The sequence below is a fragment of the Sus scrofa genome, chromosome 3 (assembly GCF_054392235.1).
Source record: "Sus scrofa isolate SSC_HxYL_T2T_F1_AM1 chromosome 3, Sscrofa_HxYL_maternal_Yorkshire_Landrace_v2.0, whole genome shotgun sequence".
NCBI lineage: Eukaryota > Metazoa > Chordata > Mammalia > Artiodactyla > Suidae > Sus > Sus scrofa.
Window position 1 is genome coordinate 87,539,451 of NC_139385.1, and position 26,608 is coordinate 87,566,058.

Sequence of the window (26,608 nt, forward strand, 5' to 3'; positions counted from 1 at the left end):
AAAAAGAGACTTCTGCCTCTCTTGGGAGGCTTCCTGGATGGGGAAACAGGTAGATCCAGGAAGTGTTTGTGGCCACTTACCAACCACAAAGGGATGCCAGCCTTGGAATGAAGTTAAAGCCAGAAAGAAGGATGAAGAGAAGGAAACTTCAAGGGAGCTGATATTCCTAAAATCGCTAAAACAAACCAACCCCAAAGACTGTCCAACTTGGCTTTCCATTTGAGTCTGTCAACCTCATTATGGTTTCAGTCTTTATGGTTAAGTTTGAAGCCAGTTTTTCTGTTACAGAAAATTGAAGGCATCTTAAGAGACACAGAATTAGATATCAATATAGATGGTCATGTAGGTTAACAGTTTATCGATGTTTATGAAGTAGAGGCGGGGTTGTAAATGCTTTATAAACATTATCCCCTTAATCATCATTGCAATCCAGAACAATAGATACTGCCATCCACATCTGGCAGATGCGAAAACAAACTCAGAGATGTTAGGTAACTGTTCGGCTTATGCAGCTTTATCAGCAGGGGAGGTGGGACTGCAGGGTTCCAAAGCCCTGCCTTGAACTACATACCTCCTCTAAACTTGACCCAAGTAGATGTGCTTGTTCAGTTTCCCATCATTCTAAGATACATTGTGAAGGATGAGGCTTATCTCTGGTACCCTTTCCCGTCAGAACCTGTCCCCCAAAGAGATACACAGGGCTCTAGTCTGCCCCTGCACCAAAGGGAAAGGTATAAGCTCAAACTGGAAGGCCCTGTCCTTACCTCCTGTACTTCCTCTAAACCCCACCTTACTGGATCTGAGTCCCATTCTTCTGCTGCTAAATACCTAAGTAAAATTATTAATGTGTAAATATGTTTTTATGATATACTCTTCTCAAGAGCCTCTTTGCATTTTATCAGAAACCTTTGAGGTCTTCACCCAAAGGAGAGACCAATGGAGAACACTGCATTAGGTACCAGCTACATTGGAAGATGGGAAGATGTGACTTTCAAATAGTTTTCTTTGGATAATGACATTTACCACTCCCAAGACTGTATCAAGCTCATATACATGTGATATATGAACTGAAAATTGGTAAGTTCACTAAAACCTGGTAAAAATCTGGAAAAAAAATAACTAACCTAAAGTGATAAGGAATAACGACAAAGACAATCAACAAAATATCTGAAGGAATGAACCCTTCTTTGGGCATGAATGTGTCAGATTTCTTACAAACAAACATACATACATATATATATATACACACACAGTATCAGCAGTCTTTTTTTTTTTTTTGTATACCAAGTTAATTCATAGACAGAGTTCAAATTGGCTATTGCTGTCCATTTCTTTGTTTTCATTTTTTCACAGTTTAAATACTTTGAGATAAAGTTCTTCCATATAACATTGTTCTCCTTATTGTATTTTGTTTATGAAAACCAAAGGAAGGAAGGAAGGAGGGAGGGAAAGGAAAAAAGAAATGGAGAAAATCTAGTTAATGTCAAAAACAATAGTTTAAACAGACTTTTAGAATAAAAATAAAAACTGATGCTACATTTATTAATTTTCTTCTGTACCATAATTTAGACTACAGTGCATATTATATTAAGTTGATTGCTGTGAAGAAATAAGAGAACCTCAGCAATAATTAATTAATTGTGCAATTAAAATCACACACCTGAATCTTCCACAAATGTTTAGATAAATCATTTTTAAGAGAATTTCTATGTAGTTGCTTTCCCAGATGTTCCAACAGCAAACAGATGTGTTAATTAGCATACTTTAGGACTTGAACTATACTTAAGTCTCTTCCTTATAATTTTTCCTTTTATTTTCAACTCTAAATTCCTTGGGTTAAAAAAAAAAGGTCAAAACCTGGCTCAGTACCAAAAAATTAATGTCAAAAAAAGTAAATATATAATTAAAATTAAACTACAAACAGGCTATGTATTATTGTCATGAACTGAGAAAATCTATCAAAGTAAAAGTTAGAATATGAACAACACAGAGAAAAAGTAGTAAACATACATTTTAAAATAGCCAAAACAACTCTGACATGTATTAACTCAAGTAACCTTCATGGCCTCTCGGTGAAAAAAAGTGCCATTTATTATTCTCATTTGCAACTATGGAAACAGAGACCAGGAGATTGCCTAAGTCTTCAAAGCTCATGAGTTGTTGCAGAAGTATGTCAAGCTGGAACCTAATAACTCCAGGTCCCAGGCATGCTCTTTTCACTACCCAATCCTTCCTTCTAGAAAGAGAGGATTTTGCTAAGTAGGAAAAGAGCTTAAGAAAGAGATGTCAAGGAAGACAGCAGGGAACGTTCTTATCAGGTGGAAAGAGTCTATGAGAAAGAATGCAATGAACCTGTGGAAAGGCAGTGAACATGTGTCTAGAGTGGGAAGGATGAAAAGCTATGAAGCACTAATGTGCTCAGTTGATTTTCAGCCAGACGGAATGGGTTATTTCCTTCGAACATCTTTTCACCAAGAGAAAGAATAACAATGCTGTTATCAGAACAGAAGTTATGTAACAATTAGTAAGAAAATAATCTACATAAAAGTCCAGTGGCCTCAAATCCATAGTTTGCTCTCTTTTTTTTTTTCTTTTTGTCTTTTTTTTTTTTTCTTTTTAGGGCTGCACCCACTGCGTATGGAGGTTCCCAGGCTAGGGGTCCAATTGGAGCTGTAGCTGCCAGCTTACACCACAGGCATAGCAACACAGGATCTGAGCCGTGTCTGCGACCTACACCACAGATCACAGCAATGCTGGATCCTTAACCCACTGAGCAAGGCCAGGGATCCAACTTACATCCTCAAGGCCAGTCAGATTCATTTCCACTAAGTCACAACAGGAACTCCAATTTGTTCTTTTAATTAGGCACACAGGCCCACCCTGGAACACCTTAATAAAGGAAGCACACTCAATCAGAAAAGTAAAACAAGGTTCTAGCTAGACATCAGATAATGCCAGTGGGAGTAGCAGATAACCTTTATAGAAGAGATTATGAATAGGTGTCAGGCTTCCTTTTCCAAAAAATCATCTTATTGTGATACATATATACAATAGAATACTATTCAGCCATGAAAAAGAATGAAATAATGCCATTTGAAGCTACATGGATGGACCTAGAGATTATCATACTAAGTGAAGTAAGTCAGACAGAGAAAAACAAATACCAAATTATATCACTCATATGGGGAATCTAAAATATGACTCAAAGGAACTTATCTATGAAATAGAAGCAGATTCACAGACATAGAGAACAGACTTGTGGTTGCCAAGGGGGAGGGGGAGGGATGGAATGAGAGTTTGAGATTAGCAGACTCAAACTATTATATAGCAAATGGATGACCAAGCTCCTACAGTATAGCCCAGGGAACTATATTCCATACCCTGTGATAAACCATAATGGAAAAGAATATGAAAAAGAATGTGTGTATATATAAAACCAAATAATTTTGCTGTACAGCAGAAATTAATACAACATTGTAAATCAACGATACTTCAATAAATGTTTTTAAAAATCATTCTATTAGAAGAATTACATAAACACTAATAGAGTGAGACAAATTCTTTGAGAACAGAAGGATAAAGAAAGCCTGATAGCTGTAGAGATTTTTGGTACTATGTATAGCCATAATATTGCTATTGACGAGTAAGGAAAGTATTTACAATAAAGACAAGGAGGGGAAGATCTAAAGCATTTGGCAGGCATTGAGAACAATGATTTGAAAAAGGGGAAAAAGCCCTGGAACATTTAAGGAGAATTACAAAGGATTTTGTCAGATTCAAAGGAAGAGAAAACTCCATAGTTGGAAGCGAGGTTGAGGATGTGCACACGGGGTAGCTCAGAGGGAGCAGAGCAGCCTTGCTGGGAGCCATGAGGCTGCCTCTCCTCTGAGGCCTTTCATCAGGCCTTTGAGGAGTCGATGGCACTGTGATTTACTTGGTACCAACACATGCATGTTACTTAGAGATAGTCTCAAATGTGGAGTGAATGTGGAAGGAGGGAAGCAGTTCCCTGAGCCGGGAGAAGGGGATGCAGATCTCCAAGACAAATGTGGGCCCAGGAAGGAAGAGGAGGTAATGGATGCTTCCCAGTCCTGAACCTGGGCCGGCTGCACAAAGGGTGATTCTGTGTAGTCACAAGGCACCAAGCCTCAAAGGGCCTTGTGCTTAGTTTAGCGCTTTATCCTTGCCATCTTGAAATCCCCAATAATTGGTCAACATAGAGCCTCACATTTTCATTTTGCAGTGAGCCCCACAAATCATGGAGCCAGTCCTGCTCTCATAACAGCACAGCATTTACTGTCTGGGCCCTAGTCCCAAAGCTGGTTACTTCCAAGTCCTGACCAACTAGCAGGCACAAAGAAATATGGACATTTTACGGACAAAGTGAGAAATCTGATGAGATGGAATATTTTTTTTTCTTATTGGGGGCACAGTTTGACCAAGGATTTGCTTACTATTCTTTTTCTTTTTTTTTTTTTTTGCTCTTTTTAGGGCCACACCTACAGCAAATGGAAGTTCCCAGGCTAGGGGTTGAATTGGAGCTGCAGCTGCCAGCCTACACCACCGCAATGCCAGATCCAAGCCACATACATCTGTGGCCTACACCACAGCTCATGACAATACCAAAACCTTAACCCACTGAGCAAGGCCAGGGATCAAATCCAAATCCTCATGGATGCTAGTTGAGTTTGTAACACACTGAGCCACAAGAGGAACTCCTAACTTTCTATTTTTTTTTTAACCAGCATTATATCTTTTTTTAAAGTCATGTGGGAAGTTCCCATCATGGTTCAGTGGTTAACAAACCAGACTGGTATCCATGAAGATGAAGGTTCAATCCCTGGCCTTGATCGGTGGGTTAAGGATCTGGTGTTACCATGAGCTGTGGCATAGGTCATAGCCGTGGCTCGGATCCCGCGTTACTATGGCTGTGGTGTAGGCAGGCTGCTGCAGCTCCGATTTGACCCCTAGCCTGGGAACTTCCATATGCTGGAGGTGCAGCCCTAAAAAGACTAAAGAAATAAATAAAGTCATGTGGGCTCTGGTTCTGCCTGGTGCAGGTTGAGAGACAGGATCACAATCACCAGGCCAACAAGAGGGAAAATACCCAATCAACTCAACCCAATTCAATACGCATTAATCTCCCTGGGCAATTGTTTTAGAAAAGGCCTAAGGGGTTCCTTGAATTGGAGAAAAACAGTACTGAACTGGTTGGCTACCAGGCCAAGGTGAGTGTTTCGTGATGCGGGAAGTATCTGAGAATTTGGTCTGGAGATGCTGAGGAATAGATCCTTCCTGGGGCTTTAGATCCTATTTCATTCAGATCCTCACCTCTGCAAACTTTCTGCAATGTCCTCCCAAAAAAGCATACTGCTTCTGTAGCACAGAAGGTCCTTATAAAGATATTACATTTCAATAAATAATATAATTAAGAGTAATCTCTTCCATATCCCAAATTCAGCACTAAAATTAAACAAGCCCGCACATATTCCAGAGATAATAACCGAAGGGGAGGGGGCTAAGGAAGCATATGAAAACAATATCAAGACATGCAAAACTGCTATTAGCTCGGGATAGATAAAAGAATTTCTAAATTATAGCTTTTGGTAATGTTTTAAGTTGAGAGTCTAGTAATCTGGGTGCAAATTGTACTTGGGGGCATTTGTTCTTTGTAAAAGGAAATAGATTAAGGGGGAAAAAATAGAGTTGCTAAACCCACCACCAGAAAACACATCTTCAGAGGAGGGTTCCAGACCTTTGAAAGGATGTATAAACCCAATCACCAGAGGGCTTCAAATTGAGGACGCTGCGTCGAGGCCTGCCTGGCGATTTCAGAGCTGGACATGAACCTAGAAATCACTCACTTTATAAAAACTTGTTTTTCTGGTGGGAGAGGCCCTTGGTGGGAGGACACATCTCCCGCTAAGTCCTCAGTGCACAATAGCAGGTAAGGGGAGCGAGGAGGTCGGTGTGGTCAGCGCCATCTTGGCTCCCTGTCCCCAAGTGGCCACCGTCTGACCCATCCATCCACAGATGGCCCAGAGAAGATGAGACTTGCCCAAGGTCACCCAGCCCAAGAGAAGCGGGTCTGGGACTCCCATTCAGGCCCCCAGACTCACCCCAGTCCTTCCTGATGGGAAGGGGGTGGGAGAATACCCATGCACCCCATACCAGCAAGCAAGTACCCATCTTGGCCTCAGCCTGGACACCCTGAGGCCATACTGCAGCGAGGCCCAGGCTGACCCATCCCTGCTCTGCAGATCAAGAGGGAGGATGTTCCAGGAATCCAGGTCTACAGACTGATAAAGACAGGCCTGAGAAATTACACCTGCCCTGTTCACTGGGTTACTGCAGTCAGGAGCCCAGAGCTCTCTGAACTGGCCTTTCCCCGTAATCACTTCCATCCCCCAAAGCCCCAGCCCCACCTCACTCCCACGTTTATATACACACATTCAATGCATTTGGGACAGGCTGTGGCCACGCTGGCAAGACCAAGAATGTTGACAGGATAATTCAGAGGGAAAAGGGAGGGCATGTAACCATGCGAGAGGGACAGGGGATGGAATCGGCTAGAAATTTCCAGACCAGCTATTTACATGGTCTCAAGTCTCAGGTTCAAGTCCAAGTCCCTTTGCTAGGCAGGAGGCAGTAAAATGTTTCACTGGAAGAGGAAAACTAAAAGCAAACTCCTCCTCCCTAGAAATGATAAAGCTGGTGTTCATTAGCAGTTAAAAAGCCAGTGCTTTTTTATATTCCACTACCTCTTTTCTTCTTCTGGATGAACTTAACAGACAGATTCCTCCTTCCAGTTGTGTTTCCTATGAAAACAATGTAATTGACTTCAGGGAAATGTTATTTCCAAATTAGGTTACTTTCTCGTTTGTATTTTCATTTCTTGCTTTGTTCTGGTCAGAAATCCTGTGAGTTATGTATTTTAATTTATAATTAAATAACCAAGGAATAATAGAACATTATTAACATGCTGGTCATAAAAAATGAGTACTTTAAAAGAAATACATAGGGACAAAGCAGAGGGAAGAAAACAGAGAAATACAAGTTAATTTAAAGTTGAAATTTGGTTCTTAATTTGCCATTATTACATTCTCAACTCAGTTTCATAATTGCCTAGTTATGTGCTATGCGGTATGGGAAAACCAGTAAATTAATAGACGTGAAAGAACGTCACAAATGTTAAAATGTAGGGGGGGGGGAATCACATTATAATTATTTAACAGAAGCATTAGATAATGTCAGTGTCCTCAAAACAGTTTGAAGTACCCCTAGCAGGCAGCCATCTGATTCAGCTTTCTTGTAACATGAGCGTCTTTTCTGTAGCACCACTGATAAGACCCATCAGGCACTATCTAAAGCATCTCAGATACTCAAGCATCTCAAGATAGTCAGAGTGATGTGACACATTAAATAAGCCCAAGACCTCATCCTAGAGAACCCATTAGAAACTCGAACATGGCTTTCATGGCCATCACCCTACCTCTTCTGCTACAGATTCAACATAGTCGGTTGTATCGGCAGGGTTCTCCAGAGAAACAGAACCAGAAGGCGAATACACACACAGACACACAATAGAAAGAGAGATTGAGAGAAGGAAGTGATTCATGCAGTTGTGGGACTGGCAAGGCTGCAGTCTGTAAGGCAGGTTGGAAAATCAGGTAAGAGTCGATGTTGCCGTCTTGAGGAGAATTTCTTCTTCAGGAAACCTCAGTCCTTGTGCTTAAGGCCTTCAACTGATTGGATAAGACCCACCCATACCATGGGGGGCAATTTGCTTTACTCGGAATATTTTGAGTTAAATTTTAACCACCTTTAAAAACTACCTTCAAGCAACATCTAGACTAGTGTTTGACCAAATAACTGGACACCATCATCCAGCCAAGGTGATGCATAAAATTAACCATCACCTCCTTTCACCCTTTAGTTTCTTCGATATGTCAATGAGCATTGAGGCCAATGCTAGGGACAAGGCTGTCATTTCCTGGGTTTATGTTTCTCTGGGAAGATTTAGTGTCACACCAGCTGCTGGCCTGATTGTTGAATCTAGGAGAGATCACTGGGTGTGCCTGCCTGAGTCCATCCAGGGCTCGTTCTGCAGAACCACGTGCCTGCAGAGTCTGGGCTTCTCCCAGCTTGCGGTGAGCTTGCTGGGCAGGCTCAGTCCTCCCCCAGGCAGAGGCTATGGTTCTGGAAGATATACTCAGTGCTTGGAGTGGGGGTGCAGGATTCGCATGTCTGTTTAACCGCAACTCAAGTTCATTCTGAAAAAAAAAAAAAAAAAGCCGACATTCAGATTTCTATCTACCTGGCTTCTTTTTGTATTTCTCAGATGAATCAGGAATCTGAGAAGACAAGGACTGATTCATGGTCACCTCTAAGTCCTCATCAGCCTCTCTGCTGGGAATGTGCTCTGGTTGGTCCATGAGCATCTTCAAATGGGCCCGAAGAATAGAACCAAGCTGCCCCCCGTGGAGCAATAGTGCAGAATAAGTGAGGCTGCCCCTCCTTTAATCAGCCTTTGCAGTTGCCCTGTGGGTGCTGTCTCTTCCCTGCTCAATCTTCCTCAGCCTCAGCCTCAGTCTCCTCGTTCACACAGTAGGGCTCATATTACCTACATCACAGAGATGCTATGGGGTTTAATAGATGAGGTAATGATTTAGAAGCATCCTTTGATATGCCCATTTAGTGGGTATACTCAATACATAACTAATAACAATAGTCATTGTTGGCTAATAACAATAATAATAAAATTTTGTCAGCTTCTACCACATTCTTGGTTCATTCAGGGATTGCTTGCAGACAAGTTCTCCTCCCATGATTTGTATGAGTTTAATGAACTGCTTGGCCCCAGAAGCAGAATTTAACACCTCATCGGTCTCGAAGCTGAATCATTTGGGTGTGTTACCTGTTGAAGAAATCCTCCCCAGGTTCAGTCGCCTCTGCATCTTATCTCCCACCCTTTCCAGTTTTTAAAAATCATCATACCTTTATTGTCTGATTTAGGTCTGCCCTCTCTAAATTCTTTGGGGACAGTTTTCTACCAGCTGCAAATACCTGATAGTAATCTCTTCTAGGTTTATGGCGTCCCAAACTACCATAAGGAAGATCTTATCAAATTAAGGCTTCTTTCATTTACATATTCAGTAAACATTTACTGACCTGGTTACCAGACTCTGGGCCATGTGCAGGAGTAGCCAAAATGCAAGATCCTGTCTGTCTGAAGCTTCCAGGCCTGCGGGCAGCAGGAACACCGAAAGACAGGTACAATATGGCATGACCAATGCTGCAAGGGGACGCAAGAAGGGTCAGAGGGTACAGACAAGGGCCATCTCGTCCCCCTCCAAGGTTCAGGACAGGCTTCCCAGAGGACAAGATGCCTAAGTTTAAAATATAGATGGAGAAGGGTTTAGCCAAGCAGAGAAAGCAAAGAAACTTGTTAACTTCAGAGGAAAGAATCCATCCAAAGGCAGGGCATGGGGAAGAGAAGAGATGGCAAAGGAGGGGAGGTGCGAGCTTATTAGGGTCAGAGCCCAGGGCACCCACAGGGGAGTGGACCCCGGGGGCCCATGTGAAGGGTATGAATGCCATGCATATACTGCTCTAGTAACCTACACACCAACTGAAGGATTCTACACTGGGAAATAACATGGTCCAAATTCACGTAGAAAGATTCCTACAGCTTTGCCTGGGAGGAGATAAAGCTTTCTTTTTAAGAAGCTTCCTCCAGTGTCACAGCCAAAGGCAAAGAAATTCAGAAGAAAGCCCCAGGGAGAAGACTTCTTTGTTTGAGGGCTAGATTTTCAAGATGGTAGAACTGGAAGAAGAGACTACAGTGCTCTCTCAGTAAAACAAGCAAAGAGAGTCATAGACTTAAGGGTTGCGTGGGACCCTGCCACGCCACCTGGACCAGTTCTCCGCATGGACGCAGCCGTGGTTGTCCGGATGGCATAATGGTGCCAGGACAGCAGTGAAGTGACAGGCGTGTTCTGGTCCCTGAGTCCTGGGTGGAAGTCCAGGATGTTGGCTCGCACGGCTCCCGGAGACCCCTGTCCACTGCAGGGCTGTGCCATGATGACATGGCAAGTGGAAAGACAACACAAAGAACAACTAGCTTCTCCCTTCAGATCTCCCCGGAAGGAACAACTGCCTTCAGGTTCTTGACCCACAGTAGTGTCCACGGTGATCCTCACATGGAGAGTTTTTCTTTGATTCTGCCTTTTGAAGAATAATAGCCAAATGAGGTCCTCTGTCTCCTGCGCTCTGGGGAGGTTTATTTGAAGAAGAGACGTGTTGGCTGAGACTGCTTTTATTTTCTTATGGATTTCTAAAGTGCATCAGGTCTTTGCAAGTGCCCTTGCTAATTCTAGAATGTCAGGAAAGACAAAAATACTAATTTGCAGAGGAATGAGCCTTGAGCCATTTTCTGGCCCTCGCCGATTAGTTTACTAGGGCAAGTCGAAAGAGATGAGATCTGGTTAAGCAAAGAGCATGGGAAGCATTCTTGGAGGAAAGGAGGACGGGAAAAAAAGACCAAAACCACAAAAAGGGATGAGGATGTTCTCAAGACAAAAGAAGATGAGACCATAGGTAGGTGCTTCGTTTCACTCTTTAATAATAATGACAACTAATATTTATATAGTTGTTATCCCGCACCTATCACATGCTTTAGCTCATGGGCTCCTCACAGCAACCCAAAGAGATACTATCACTGTCCCCATTGTACAGGTGAGAAAACTAAGGCAGAAAGAGCTTGAGAAATTCATTCAGCATCACACAACAAAAAATTAAACCCAGGGAATTTGACTTTTAATCTGACACTAGGAAATGCTGCAGAGCGCACTGAGCTGTATTTTTTCTTGTCAATTTTATTCACGGTGGGTGTAAACAGGCTTTTATGTGTGTGTGTCTTTTTAGGGCCGCACCTGCGGCATATGGAGGTTCCCAGGCTAGGGGTCCAATCTGAGCTGTAGCTGCCGGCCTACACCAGAGCAACAACAACGCTGGATCCAAGCTGCATCTGTGACCTACACCACAGCTCATGCAATGGCGGATCCTTCAGCCACTGAGTGAGGCCAGGGATCGAACCTGAGTTCTCATGGATGCTAGTCAGGTTCATTAACCACTGAGCCATGATAGGAACTCCATAAAGAGGCTTTTAAGATCATTTGTTCTGAGTTGCAAACACATGGCTTGGCCTTCATTCACACCTGGGGGAATTTTGCTTTTAGTTTCTTGGTTGTGCTTCCTTGTAGCTCATATTATTTTCAAAAGTATAATTGGAAAATATAAAGTAATTATGAACTGGCTTCTAGATTAAACAATCGTTTAACTTGGGCAAACGCAGATCAAATTAAAGTTGAATCTCTTTCTTATGAAAATTTTACTTATTTTATCGATGAGAATTTGCTTTTGTTCTCGCTGAACTCCAGGACTTAGAAGTAGACATATTTATTTGGTTTGGCCCAGATCTAGTATGTGTTGCTTGGTCTATTCTTTTTAGTTTATTGTACCTCTTAATCTTCTACACATGCAACCAGGGACCTCAGTGATGAGGGCATTGGAAAAACCTAAACAAACAATAAATTCTGGCTACACGATTCCCTATAAATGGAGTGCTTAATAAAATAATGCTTGGAAACATGATGTTAGAATGATCACATCTTTATGAGGTCACCAAATTACAAATTTCCAACGCTTGCCATAACTGATGATTTTTTTTTCTTATTGCCTGAAATATTTGTGATCAGTATTTTGCACATGATGAAATAAAATAGTTCCTTCTTTTGAGAAGCAAATGTGATTCAGTATGAGATGGCTCCAATAAACTTGGAAGCCATGATGATTCACTCCTAATTCTGAAGCTTCAGGTAAAAGCCCCCTTTCCTTGGTTGCCCCATTAGAGCTCAGAAAACTAAGTGCTCTCTTTCCTTGGCACTGACTGAACACACTCATAGAAAGCTTCCCTGAACTTTCACCTGGCACAGGCCCTGCGGCACTCAAGTGGCACCGTGATTCTGCCCTCTGTGGTAACTGGTACCCAGAACAGCAGGACACTGACATTCCAAATTGCCAATAGTCTCCAATGGCATAGAGCTTTGCTTGAACTTAATTTTCCTGCTCCTGGCTCTTTTCTTTACCTTGTATATTCCAAACAATGTAGCCAATCCCTAAGTGTTTATTAAGTACCTGCTCTGCTCTAAGGACTGAGGAAAGATAGTAAGTTAGAAAGACATAGCCACTGTCCTCACAGAGCTGATGGCCTAGAAGGGAAAACAGAGTAACAATAAAGCATGAAAGGTAGAAGCTCAGGATGCGATAGAAATGCATAAAGAGAATGTAAATGTCAGCATAAATACTAAAATATTGAAGTGGTGGAATTTGGGTTGATTCAAATCAAATACCAAATTTGAAGTTCTTTCCAAGTTTAATTTAGTGGGCAAAACTATTTTTGTAAAGGGATTTTAAAAACAAAATATATATTTTAGTCTATTCGAATACCTAAATTTAAAAATTTTTTTTCTTTTTTAATATTATCAAAAACAAATTTTCATATTTATTCTGTTGTGAAGCACTATTTTTCAGATAACCTAAAAAAGACCCCATTTAACCCAACAAAGCCCTTCCTTTGATTACGTCACCATGGGCTGCCTTAGACAAACCCACTTATGAATTTAAAAGATCTTAGCCAACACTTACATCCATATTGCCTCTGTATGAAATCTTTTTTTTTTTTTTTTGCTTTTTAGGGCCGCACCCAAGGCACGTGGAGGTTCCCAGGCTAGGGGTCCAATCGGAGCTACAGCTGGCAGCCACAGCCACAGCAATGTGGGATCCCAATCGCGTCTGCGACCTACACCACAGCTCACAAAAACGCCAGATCCTTAACCCACGGAGCAAGGCTAGGGACCGAACCACAACCTCATGGTTCCTAGTCGGATTCGTTTCCACTGCACCACGACGGGAACTTCTTCTCTCCATGAAATCTTATCTCCCTCATTCTTCCTCCTCTCAACTTCATCAGCAGAAGCCAAAGAATATAAACTAGAGTTACATGAAAGTTTAGGCTAGTCCATGAATGGATCCTCAGATTCTCTCTCCAGAAGTTCTGGTGTCAACAAAACACATAGAGATTACATTTATTTATATAAGAGAAATCGAGATCATCAATTATAACAAGAAAGAAGGCCTTAGTTATGTCCAAAGACCAAGATGATTTAGGAGGAAGCTGGTCAACCTGAAGCAGCATCCAGCACCTTTACAAAGGCTCTGCTTGCTGTTGGTACCTACTGGGATTTTTTTTCCAATTTGAACCCAGGTTTGGGTTCATACTTTTCTGTAGTGCTAAAGGTAAATAAAGAATAGGAGTTCCCATCGTAGCGCAGTGGTTAATGAATCTGACTAGGAGCCATGAGGTTACGGGTTTGATCCATGGCCTTGCTCAGTGGGTTAAGGATCTGGCGTTGTTGTGAGCTGTGGTGTAGGTTGCAGACGCGGCTCGGACCCTGTGTTGCTGTGGCTCTGGCATAAGCCAGCGGCTACAGCTCCGATTGGACCCCTAGCCTGGGAACCTCCATATGCCACAGGTGTGGCCTTAGAAAAGACCAAAAAAAAAAAAAAAAAAAAAAAAAAAAGAATAATTTCTTCAGGTGCTAAATACGTTTTCCTAATAATAAAAGCAATAACACAAGTTTGTTCAAAGAACTTAGCATAGTCCAAAAAAATGTTTATTGAAGAAAACAAAACCTCACATATAGGCAGAGATGTGCCTACTTTCACCAGTGCCAACTGAGAGATGCCTACTTTCACCTTTAAGTCCCTGTAGAGTTCGTTTTACACTGCTTGGTATATCCTGCTCTTTGCACTTAACATTATGTTGGGAGCATGCCATTACTGTATATATATGTATATTTCTTTTCATGACTTTATTGTAGTCTGTTGAATGGATATACTACTTATTTAACGATTCTCTTATTTATGTGTTTAGATGGCTACTATTACTTTCCTAATGTTTTACATTATACATACATCTAAAGCACTCTAATAATTAATAATAAAGATCAAATTAAAATGTGAATACACGTAACATGTTTCTGCAGATTATGAATCACAACTTATCCTTGCCTTCCCACCTTCATGGTGCTTTTTTATATCCCACTCAACTTAAAAACATCTACATTTGCTGGTGTATCAACTCTCTTTATCAATTTTCATATTTATTTGTTTTAATACCCTTCTTTATTTCACAAAGTCTTTAATGGAACTTGGAAGTTTTTGCCTTTTAAAACAATATATATTAGTTATTTTGCTGGATAACAAATTATCCCAAAACTTAGCCTAAGACAACAGATACTTACAATCTCATAGACATTCTGTGTGTCAGATACCTAGGGACACCTTAGCTGGGCAATTCTGATTCAGTCTCCCATGAAATTCTAGTCAAGCTCTCAACCCATAGTCAATTTACAGTCATCTCAAGACCTTACAGGCTGTAAAATCCACTTGTAAGCTTATTCACAGGGTTGTGGGTAGACCACAGTTCCTAACTGGCTGGTGGCGGGAGGTCTCTGTTCCTTACCTTATGGGCCTCTCCATAGAGCTGCAACAATATGGCAGCTGCTTCCCCTAGAGTGAGAGATGCGAAAGAGACAGAGAGAGGAGGCCACAAACAGAAGCTAGAGTCTTTGGTAACTTGGACCATCATTTTTACCATATTCCATTGGTCGCACAGACTAACCTTGGTGCAGTGTGGGAGAGAATGACTCAAAGGTGTGAATACCAAATGAAGGCGGTCATTTGGATTTTATATTGAAACCACAAAATCTTGCTGAATTGCTTAAGTGTTGGAATGATGTCTGAACAGATAACTCATCCCTGCACAGGTGCATGGGCCAGTTCATCATCTCTCCAAGTTCTCCCATGTCTCTGCACTCTGCTCTGATGATGAAATAGCCCTTGCCTTTCTACCAGGATTCCAGGTGCCTCTCTTATGAACATCATACTGATTACAGGGCATATTCATTGAGCTTTTACTATGAAGCAGGCATTTAGCTAGATATTGAGATGCACTAACTCATTGGATGCTTACAGTACCCTCTGTGGTAGTTTTTACTATGATGCCTATTTTGTAAATAAGAGAACAAAAGAAAATTACTCTCAACAGGTTCACAGCTCATAAGTGGATTTAAACCCAGGCATTCTGAATCCGAGCCCATGAGAGTTATCACTTAAAATACTGCCTCCCATGAAATATTATGGTAGAGTAAGAGCAGATAAGGGAAAAAATTGGCTCCTTTTCTAATGAAATGTATCCTATAGAGACCTTACTGATATGCTGAAGAATCTCCAATATCAGATTTTCTTAGGGTGTCAGAAAAATGTAACAAGGAACATGTGTATAGGAAAAACATGACGGTTTCATCTCAGAGGCAGTAAAAACAATGCAATTGCACTTGAAGTTTTTGTTTAATTGAAATATAGTTGATTTACAATGTTGTGTTAGTTTCAAGTGTACAGCAAGGTGAATATATATATATGTTCAGATTTTCAGATTCTTTTCCATTATAGGTTATTATGAGATATTGAATATAGTTCCTTGTGCTGTAGTAAGTCCTTGTTGTTTATCTCTTCTATATACAGTAGTGTGTACCTGTTAATCCCGAACTCCTAATCACACTTGAGTTTTGAACTTAATTTTGTTACAAGTTCCCTGTGTTTCTCACCTGAAGCTAACAATACTTAATTCAGCTAGTTAATAGCATTACAAGCATTTGATTCACTTCAAGTCATTATTTAAGAGTGAGGAATGATATTTAGGGGGCTCCCAATATATGGGAGGCTCTAGAACAAAAGATATCAAGTTCAAAAACACACCATCTCTGCCCACAGGAATCCACAGCCTAGTGGTTCCAGTACCCATAATTACAGTGCATATGATTACTATCCAACATGTTAGGTCCTAAAACAGAGGAATAACACTCTACAAGTGACTGACTCAATTTATGCTGCATAAAATATAGGTAACTTCTGAACTGAGCCATGCAAGATACCCATCACTAGACATACAAGATATCCATCCCTGAGCATAATTTTTTGCTACCAGAGTGCAAATCGTTTAGGGGGACATGGTGGAAAGTAGCCCTGGAAAGGCCAGTTGGCAGGAGATTATGAAGGCCTTTGCCTAACTCCATAGTTAGGCTTGAGGATAACAGGGAGACTTAAAGATTTTTAAGCAGGAGAGTATCAAGGTTATTATTTGATAACAATAACTCTGGTGAAGCAAGGAGGCTGTATGACAGAAGGGGGAGAAACCAGCCTAAAGGCTATTTAAGCAGTTCAGTGCAGCAATACCAGGGGTCTGAACTACTTATCTTACGAAACAAGATGAAAAAAATCAAGGTACAGAGGAATAAAGCACCTTGCCCAATGCTGCACAGCTGGTAATTAGAGGAGCCAGATTCAAACCTAGATAGTAGGACAGTAATGTCCCCTGCACATGTCACTGCTCTGCCAGGCTGGCTGGTGATCTTGGCAAGTGAGAAGGGAGAAAGCAAAGACAGCTAGAACCTTGAGCTTGAACTACAGAGCCGAGGCAGACTGTGTTCCCAGGAAACCCCTCACGGGCCATGGAGAAGAAGCAGGTCAGGTGAGGAATCGATGAATTCACAGAAATCAATGAGGCCTGTGAGAATCAGGGACTATCACCAGAGAGCCGTTGAAAAGTGCCCGGACTAGGCTTCAGGAGAGGTGTGGGTGGGAGAAAACCAACCCAGACATGGACTCTCCTGCTAAACAGACATCATTCCACCCAAGACCCACATCCTGAAGACGCAGAACCCGAGGTCCTAAGAGGGAGCGCAAAGGAGAGAGCTCTAGAGCCAGACTCGCATTCAAGTTCTAAGCTTACATGTATGGTCTGGGAGAAGTGTCTTCACTTTTCCACCCAGAGTTTTCATCCATGGAGACTAATACTCCATTCGCCATGCTGTTATAAGGACTAAAATCAATGGGCATCCAAAGCACCTAGTCCCTTCCTTCCCAAAAAGTAAGGGCTCAATAAACAGTCATCATTATTATTATTGACACCTTGTAAGGATTTGTCGAAGATGAAGCTAGGAAACAGTCTGGGCAGCCAGCTCAATTACTCTCTTGGCAGTTTTTTCCATAAAATTCTCTTACTTATATGGAATTGTCACTAATAGTTCAAACCAAGAAAAGAAGCTCCTTTTGAGGAACATGAATTAGCCTTAAAAAAAAAAAAATCAGTTCCCAATTTGCCAAAAGAATCACCTAGAGAAGTGAGAGAAATTCTATATAGGTATGTGATAACATATAAAATATTGATTGAAAACAAAGCACGTGCTAGATTTCCTAGAGTCTTATGTGACTGAGGCAAATTCATGGTGTGGCTCACTGCCTCTAAAGCAGAATCAGAGCAGAGCAAATGTGGAAAGCAGGCTCTCAGCTATGGTCACCTTGCTAGATTTTCCATTGCGACAATACCTGTGTCCACAAGGGGCACACCTCCAGGGAAGGATATTCTTTCAGGACTCACAGAAAATTTTGAGATAAATGCCAACAGAAAATCCTTGAACTTGCGAATATAAAGTAGAAGCTTCAAAGACTGAAAGCTGTGTAAGCATTTATTTATTTGTCATTCCCACCTCCTTCAGACACACTTTATTTTGGGATTCAATGTAGTGACCAACAACATAGTTATTTAGGCAAAAATCTTAGGTTTGAAAAATTACAGTAGAATAGAATTTCTGGCACAAGGTCTCTAATGCACACACACAAACACACTCTCCACATACACAAAGTTCAAAACATAAATCAATATTCCGAAGAAGAAAAAAAGGACATTGGAAATACATGAAATGTATTGTTTAATCTGATGGCCTCTAAGATAATACGGTCAGTAAGGATCTAAGTATAAGCAATGTGGAAAAAGTAAAAGAAAAAATAAACGCACAAAGAGAAAGCAATGCCAATCTCATCCTTTAGAAATAAGGAGAAATATTTTGAGGCAAAAATCTTTTTTTCCTTCCCCACTAACGATTCTTGGCCTTTTCAGTTCTCTTCTCAGAACATGGCTGCACAGCATCAGATTCTGCTGGTTCTCACTCCTTCCACACCCCCGCCCCCATCCACGCTTATCTGAATATATAAGCCTGCCCTTTGCTCAGATTTATGGGTCGAGCCAGAGCTGTGTGTATTTACAGTGTTCTGACCTGAAGACCCCAGGCTGAAGGCAAAGAGGAGGAAACCAGGCCCATTCCATAAACAGAGACAGATATGAGGGGGAGGGAGAAGGCCTTGCTAGCACTTAACATTTTTAACTATTTGGCCAAGCTTAAGAATCAGTGATTAGATTAGAGCCAAAGAAAAAGGAGTGACCTGGGCGCAGGCTTGCAGGGAGTATACTGTGGATGTTTGCTCTAGTCTGGTTATGTGGCGTGGCAGGTCCTGGCAGGGGGATGGGAGTGGGGTTAAATTTAATGTGGAAGATCCAGAAGAAACATAGATAAGTCAGATACAGAGGGAGCTATAAAATGCTTTGGAAAGGCAGAGGGTCCATAAAGACGAGGATATAAACAACATTTAATAAGTTGGAAAATTTCTCCAGCCACAAATGGAACTCCTTGTGTGAAGCAAGACTTCCTACATGTTTTAAAGTGTGATGGGTTATAGAAGTAAAATCTCCCGCTCCATGCTTAAATGAGAACACATTGCCATAGATTACCAAAACCTAATCAATTTTGAGTTGAAATATTTTTCTCTGGGCCCGGTGGCCACTTGAAAGCAATTCTATTTTCAAACAGGGCTGGTTGGTATAGGGACCACCCCTGGGCAGAGCACGGGTATATGCACCAGTTCAGTTGGGAAATGAAGAGTGGCTGAATCTCAAGCTGGGCTCGGCACCCCAAAACTGAACCGCTCTTCCCCAGGGCCACGTCTTTACACATGGGCAAAATGAAAAAGCACAACTTCTGTGGGGCCTATTCTCCAATAATCTACTTGCTGGAAAGAAAACTTGAGTCATGTGGAAAAACTGACCTACTAACAGACTAAATTAGCAATAATCCAGCATCATGAGTAAAGGCTACAATATCCACTGGAGACCTCAAAGTCAAAGCAACTGGGACAACACAGTAAGTGAATCATCCACAAATCAAGTCATATTGCAACAGAGCAAAGGGTTGTGATGTAAGTGATTGAACCCATGATTAGAGAATTTGTGAAATACCATGGAATTGTTCCTTTTTGCCCCTTTTAATATCAAGCCATCAAGTTCCCATGATGTTCCCTGTTAAAGCATCTGCTAGAAGGATGAGACTGTTTGCAGGGAATTTTTTGCTTTCTAAGGTATGTTCTGAGTTTAGGAAGAGTATTGTTCTCACTGCCCATTCTCAGTGGGTTAATGTGACTTGGATTGAATTCTCGCTAATAATTGCAAGAGAAAACGCGTGTGCTAAGCACGGTGTGTGGTACTTCTTAAATGTTAACGTGTTTATTAGTATTATAAACAAAGTCATTAGTCGGAAACCAACAGTAAAATTGACTCTACAAGGAAACTTTTCAAAAAACGTGTAATATAAAAATGCACTGAAATGCATTTTCCACTTATGCTTGGCATTTTCTGTTCAGAATTAAACATAAAATTCAAAGCAGTGGAGCTAAAGAAGACATTTGAATTATTTCATTGGTGCAAACTGACTAGAGAGCAGTGAAAACTTGAGCAAAAAGTGATGGATGGACAACAGCCACCCTAACCAGGTTGCATTTCTAAAGTCAAATGAGATACACGATATTCTAGAAAACTAACTTTTTGTTGCTGTCATTTTTGAACTTTTCTTTCCTCTAAAATAACACAACGTCTGCTTTGTCAATAATGCATGCTCAAAACAGATGCAAGTGCACGAGGAGCAGTTAGGAGGAATTTGGGGACTATTATATCGCAGCAAAAATGCTTTCCTGTGTCATTGCTGTTGAGATCCACTTGCTGGTGAAATAATATTTTCCTCTAATATGGTGTAGATTGCAGCAACAGTTCAGATGTAACCATTTAGGAGCAAAGGCCTAGCTCCGTATGCCAGAAAAAAAAAAAAAAAAAAAAAAACACGCACCACAAAGAGCATTGAGATGAATGGCCCTATTTTATGAGCCATAAAAGTTTTATTCATCTTGACACTGAAACAGGTTTAGGCAGTGAGTTGACACGCCTTAAATAAATAAGTGGAATTAATTCCCCAGCCCTTGAAACAATAGCAGCATGCATGTAGCATGGAGAAATGCCCCATTGTTTCCTGTGGCTGCCTGATATTGATATTATTTGTGTTTTTCTGTGCTGCTGCCTCAGGGGCCTGGTTGATCCACTTCAGATTCATCCCCTGTTTTATTAGAGGTTGAAAAAGGTTCAAGACCTGTTTGTACCACAGCTCCCACCGACAGCTAAGGAACCAGTTTGGCGTCTGGTTTGTCTGTTGTTTTACTGCTGACCTTCAAATCAACTTTAACCCCTGACCTCTGGAGGCATCTATCATGACAAGAGGCTGTTTAACACAAATGGTGCCCATTTATAGGGGAAGAGACTCAGAAGATTTCCTTTTTATGAAGAATTTAGTTTTTCACCCCTCTTTTCTCAGGCACCACAGGTGAAATCCCTCTTAGCAGCTGGCTTATGAAATAATGGGAAGGGGGGCCTTAATGAGCAGAAAGCATCCTCAGCTGGAGATAAATATATGCAAATGAGATGCACAAACAAAGGAGCCTGGACAGAGAAATATCTGCAATTCTAGCAAAATGCTGCCTGCAGCTCGAAGATGAACAGCTTTGATAAAATGGTAACAAAAAGCACCTTTTTATTCTCCAGCGTGTTTTACATTGCAATAGGCCATTGTCACTGCAACCCAGTGGAGCATGCAGGGGTTTTCTGCACTGTTTCAGAAAACTGTTTAAACATTTGTTTTAAGGCATTCATGAAATATAATCAATGGACTGCTTCTGTGTTGTTGTTGTGATGTTTTTTTTCCCCCCCGAGTATGTTTTAGATGTGACTATAGTTCTTTTACCTGTTGGTCTTTTCGTAGTTGAATATTGCTGTCTCACCAGGCTGTTTCACGTTTTGGTGACTGTTTCTTCCACTGGCCAGAGGATTTTTTTCTTTTCTGCTAAATTTCAATGAAACGAGACTTCAGATTAATAACTAGTAAGAAGCAGCTTTGGGGAAGGGTTTGAACCATCACAGAGCAGCACCCAAACAACTAGTTTTAATGATGGCAATCAAGTGTGCAGAGCTAATTCAGAGACAGGCATGTAACATGCTGATTTTAATAAGCTTTAAAAAGGCAATCTCTAACTTTTAAAAGTCTCTTTTTAATTTAATCGTTCTTGGTGTGTATGATGCCAAAACAAACAAAACCATTCAAATATGTTTTCAATATGTATCCGCAGTGTTATTTGATGGCCTTTGAATTAGCATTGTGTTGGGAAAATATTTATTTGATGAGCTTTAAAAATGGAAAAGCTAACATCATTAACCTCTGGGTGAGAGGGGAGAGAAAATATGTTTTTCTCTAAGGGAATTAAGCCCCCAGCCCCAAACGCTTACCAGAAGACAGGCTGGACCCAGGACAGGGAAACTGCTGCATTTGAGCGTATGTATGATGTTTAGGTTATAATCCAAGCAGTTAAGGTGAGAGATGAAACACTAGACACTTCACATGTGTCAAAATACCATCGCTCTAAAAGCTCAGCAATATTTGGTTCTTTCATTTATAATCCAGTCCTAGCATTCTGAGGCAGAGATGTACGAGGTTCTTTACGTTTCCTTTGCCTAAATTATTTCATCTTGGTAGCTTGGATCGGAGCGGAGACATTTCTTCTGAGTACTGTGCAGCTTTCACATTTTATGTGCATTTCATCAGGCAAATGTCAAATTTGCTAATAACAAGAAAATCTCCTCATTTTTAATCATGCCACTCCTGTTGCATGGGTTGGGGAGGGGGCGGGCGAGAGAAGAGGGGCAGAGGAGGGAATATAAATGCATTGAGCTGTCTGACCAAAGAGCAGAAGGAGAAAAGGCTTCTTGGGGGTTTAAAAATGACACGTGCTCGGTTAGCTCCAGGTCTGCACCCGTGCATCATGAAATTCAGAATTTCAGGAGTTAATAGAAACTTGGTTCTATTAGGGATGCTTTTGCAAGCCCAGGTTTGAAGCAGCATAATTATGTTCAACTGCTGTTGTTTGGAAAGGGCAAACAGCATCTTAGGCACAGAACAATGAAATTACAGCTGAGATTTAGGTTAGCAAAAGCCGTCTTCTCTAGGCTTTTATGATTCATTATTTCCCATTAAATACAGTATTAGAAATGTACACTAGATAGCTCATGGTTGCTGCTCTCGGAGCACATTATCTATATTACACAGGTCTGGGGAGCAGAATTAGAAAACTTTGGGGGAATGAGCAATATGTGTTTGCTGATAGAAGTACCATATGGCTCATCTTCTTCAATTGCTTTCATTGCGACTCTGATGCTGGAGAAATTAAAGTTTTATTTGATGTGGCACAGCTTAATGAACTGTCTTCTGTTAGGAAAATTGAATATGTTTCCTGTTATTTGAGCACAGAGCCTCCATGGTTTGGCTGATGAGGGATGCATTATGTATTGTTTATTTAGCATTTTGAAAACAAAAGCAAGATATTGAAGGTAAAATTGATTACTGCTGGATTGCATTATATAATCAAGTTTTCTCCCTTTAAATTTCCCTTTACAATCCTTTGGTAATGTTTTAATAGGAGAGGTTTCCAGGTTTTGTCTTTCAAAAGTACGCAGAGCTAGGATTTTCGTTGAGACACCTTTATTTGTAAACAAGCCGCGCAAAACTCTAAACCTAGTATTCAGTTTGACGAATGATATTTGGGAGGGATGAAAATAATTCAATTTGTGTGACTGTAATGGCAAAACTTCCAGGGAGCCCCCAGTTGGCTCTGAGAGAATCTAACATTTGCTAGCTGAAAGAGGGATTTCATTTTCTTTTGTTTGAAATAGACCACTTAGGAACATGGTGGGGAGGAGGGCTTATGAGAAAGATGAAATTTTTGATATTAGGAAATATAAACCTCACAATATCAAATTTTAGATTTTTAAGTGAGTTGTCAGTGAATGAAAAGCTGGACTCAACCTATGCGTTTTTTTTTTAAGTGTATATTCCATGAACTTAATTTTCTACTGAATAAATATGGTTAAAGAAAACATATAACCAAAAATATACTTACATGATGAGAAAACTGGGATGTCATCCATGAAACTGATCTCCATTCCCTAAAGAATCTGCAAAGAGACACATGTAGCATTTGGTTTAATTTCCCTGTTTTTGTTCTGGATCTGATCACGTTTTCGAAATATAAAATCTGAATGACCTCTGAAAAAACTAAACGTGAAATCATCTAATCACTTGTTTCCTTCCTTTTTCAGCGAGAAATATTCCTCATGTGGGCGGAGGACTCAGGCACACGGGACCTGCAACAAGCAACGAGGCTAAAAAATAGTTAAAATGAATCAACATTTATCTGGAATCTACAGTCTTGACCTAAAAAAAAAAAAATCATTTATCTTCCGTGTCCTGTGATGTTTTGAGGATTCTGGCAAATATGGCAGTTAAACAAACTTCTCTCATAATCTAAATACTGTCTGTTCAAGAGAGGCTTCCAATGTTTATAGCCCATAAGTAAAGAAAAAAAAAAAAAAAAAAAACTGGTATTTCACCAAGAACAGTGCTCTTGAAAATGTCTCTGAACAAAGTGTTCAAGCAAAACTTTGACCGCAGATATTTTCAATTCCTCATTCTTCCTCTGATTTTTTTTTTCAATGAGGTATTCTGATAGTCTCTCCTTTCACTCCTTTTTCTTGAAAGTAATGAATGCATTTCCAAAAAATTAACGCCTGACTAGTGACCTGGTCATACAAACTTCCTTGAGAAACAGTTGAGAAGAAAACATCACATTTTTATGAACCCCGTCTCCTGCCAGGGGCCCCGGAGGAGGAACACCATTATGCATTGTTATCAGCGTGGTGTAATTTGACTGTTGACAAAGTATCCGTGGCAGTGAGAATGAGCGCAGTTAGAAGTGTGGCGGATTGTAATCAAGAAGATGCTTAGCTGTGCAACACTGCATCTTGAGCAGATTTGAATCAACATTGCCTTAAGGGGACACACACACATACCAAAAGGAACAAAAAAAAAAAATCCATTAATTTTTAGAGGGAAAATTAGAGTGGCACTTGATGAAGTGAAATTTGACATGCGTTAATTGCTCTGCAGCTCCCCTAATTAGAGATTTTCAAATTCTTTTACTGCTGTCACCATGATGGCACAGTGTCTTGCTGGACAAATAGTGAAATGGCAAAATTCGTTTGATTGGGAAGTTTTACGCAGCAAGATTGGATGGTATCTTCCGAGTCTACTTTCAAAAGATGGACAGCTGGAGAGCAAAGAGGCGTTAGCAGCTTTACCTCCAGCGCAGAGAAAAAACAGGCTTATTAAAATAGTTGCATTATGAGACTTAATGTAAAGGAAGCAGGTGCTGATGGGATTTTCTTAAACAGATGGAAATGTTCCTTTGGTACTCAGGCTCTGTTTCCAATGAAATATTTCAGGTGGAAAAAAAAAAAAAAAAGCCAGCGAGATGCTACATTATATACGCATTCTCCTATTTCTACCTACATTCTTCAGAAAGTGGGGAGAGGCAGATTTTGAAAGGCTGTGTCATGTTTTTCCCAAGTCTGAAGTCGCAGGCAAACAGTACTTTTGATCTCCTTCTTAATCTTAATTATACTGCCGCGTGGCCTCCAGCATGGCACCAAATATGATACCATCATAATTTTGGTTTCCCTTTTCAACCCCTCTTGTCTAGCCCTTGAACCTCTCTTAATTCATTAACATACTGAATTTTTTCAATTTTCCATTTTCTTGCAATAACAATATTAATGCCGGGTGAAAGCTTGATTGGACCTAAATTACTTGTTACCTGCTGGCATTTATTTATATGGCATTGAATTATAAAGCTTTGCTATTGTCATGCCTTGGGCGAATTGTTTATGACACCAGTAATAGGAGTAATTGTTATTGTTGAAATTACCTGTCAGCTACCCATAGCAGTGGCCCTTGTCCCACTGACAAATAGTGACAAGGGAGAGGTATCCTCCATGCGTCCCCCTGATGGCTTCTCCTCTGATAATAAGAAGTGCAGGGCCTCTGATAATTTGCCTGTCACTGTTGAGTGCAGCTCAGAGAGAGTTGGCCAAATTGTTGTCATTCACTTTGACAAAGACAGCAAAATGCCCCCGTGCAGAAGGAGGATTATCAAAATAAATGAAATCGCTTACACCCCCTTTGTTTGTTTGGCCCAAGAATTGCCTGGCTTTGTATGAGGTTGTGAAATTAGGGTCCAGTTCTTCTGGGTGTAGCGCTATTCATGCTAAAATGAGGATCCCAGGCAAAGAGTAGGCATTTTATGACTCACTGTTTTGCTGTTCACATTGGTTATTAAAAAATTATAGTCTGATATAAAGAGAGTCAATAAAAGTGTAACAAGAAGTCTACACATGTGCTTGAACGCCTTAGTTGAAAGCACATGTAAAATTCGCACCTTTTGCTCTCCTGCCTTCTTTTTATTCCTCTTTTTTCCTTTTTGGACCCTTGCAGGCATTCGAATTCAATAGGAGAACCGAAAAATGCCCAAAGTTCCCAGTTGCCATCAAGTTTTCTTTAAAAGTGGAAATCTGCATCTCTGACTCTTAAAGCCTTAAAAGATTACACAGGCAAATTTAGGATTATTATTTCAAATGGCTGTTTCCTCGCCATAAATTATCTTTTATTTATAGAATATCTTCATGTGTAAAGAGAGAAATGAAACGTAGTTCCAGGTATGAAGCATCAATTATCACAGGCTAACAGAGGAAGCAAAATGACTCTGTTATTGCCAGAGCTCAAATATAATTATTTGCATTTTAAAACCCCTTGGTTGCAGCCTGTGAACCTGTCATAGAGGAGAGAAGGGGACGGGGGAGTGGGGGATGGTGTCCGGGCGGCTCCACATCTGAAAGAAATGGACTTTAAAGTAATCAAACCTCGGCTCTTGTAAAAACTAAAATCATTTTCACCATTTCACAAAAGGCATCATTTCACGCTAGGCAAATTCTTATTTTTAAGGGGCCCCTGAGGTTACAGCTCATAGGTCTTCTTGGCAAATACTTGCCGTTATAAGAAGTTGCAAAGAAAAGGAAAAAAAAAAAATAACTAAGATAAATGTAAAATATTGGCTCCTTACAGGATAGTAATCAGCTCTTTATTGGTCTCTACCAGACAAGGAATGACCAAGCCGGGTGTTAAGTGCCAACAACACCGCCCTGAGCCCTTCCCTCCTAACACTGGCCATTATCTGATTAAAGAACCTCCAAAGAAGTCACTATTGCATAATTTTATGGGTCTTAACAGCGCAGGTTGGCTGGCAGGAAAACTACCTAGGAGGGTTGATAAAGCAGCAGTGAAACATGATTTTTATTTACTCCACTTACACCTCGCTCTCTGAGAGGGTC

General features: G+C 40.7%; 2 long non-coding RNA genes across 17 annotated transcripts in view; one reads left to right on the plus strand and one right to left on the minus strand.

Annotated features, from left to right (window-relative positions):
- Positions 1-1,166: 1,166 nt before the first annotated feature.
- LOC106509797 (uncharacterized) overlaps positions 1,167-26,608 on the minus strand; it is a 114,191-nt gene continuing 88,749 nt past the window's right edge. For 4 of the 16 annotated variants that reach the window (XR_014839704.1, XR_014839699.1, XR_014839698.1 and 1 more), the window contains 5 exons: positions 23,287-23,341; positions 21,081-21,179; positions 9,172-9,295; positions 5,000-8,273; positions 4,236-4,523 (listed from right to left, as the gene is read on the minus strand). This is a non-coding gene — a long non-coding RNA (uncharacterized LOC106509797). Of the gene's footprint in view, positions 2,653-4,235; positions 4,524-4,999; positions 8,274-9,171; positions 9,390-21,080; positions 21,180-23,286; positions 23,342-26,608 lie in introns of those variants that run through there. The other 12 variants (XR_014839711.1, XR_014839701.1, XR_014839709.1 and 9 more) reach the window with 8 other exon arrangements.
- Positions 20,767-26,309, plus strand: LOC110259997 (uncharacterized). Its single transcript, XR_002342630.2, has 2 exons — positions 20,767-20,852; positions 23,486-26,309. It is a non-coding gene; the product is annotated as an uncharacterized LOC110259997 (long non-coding RNA).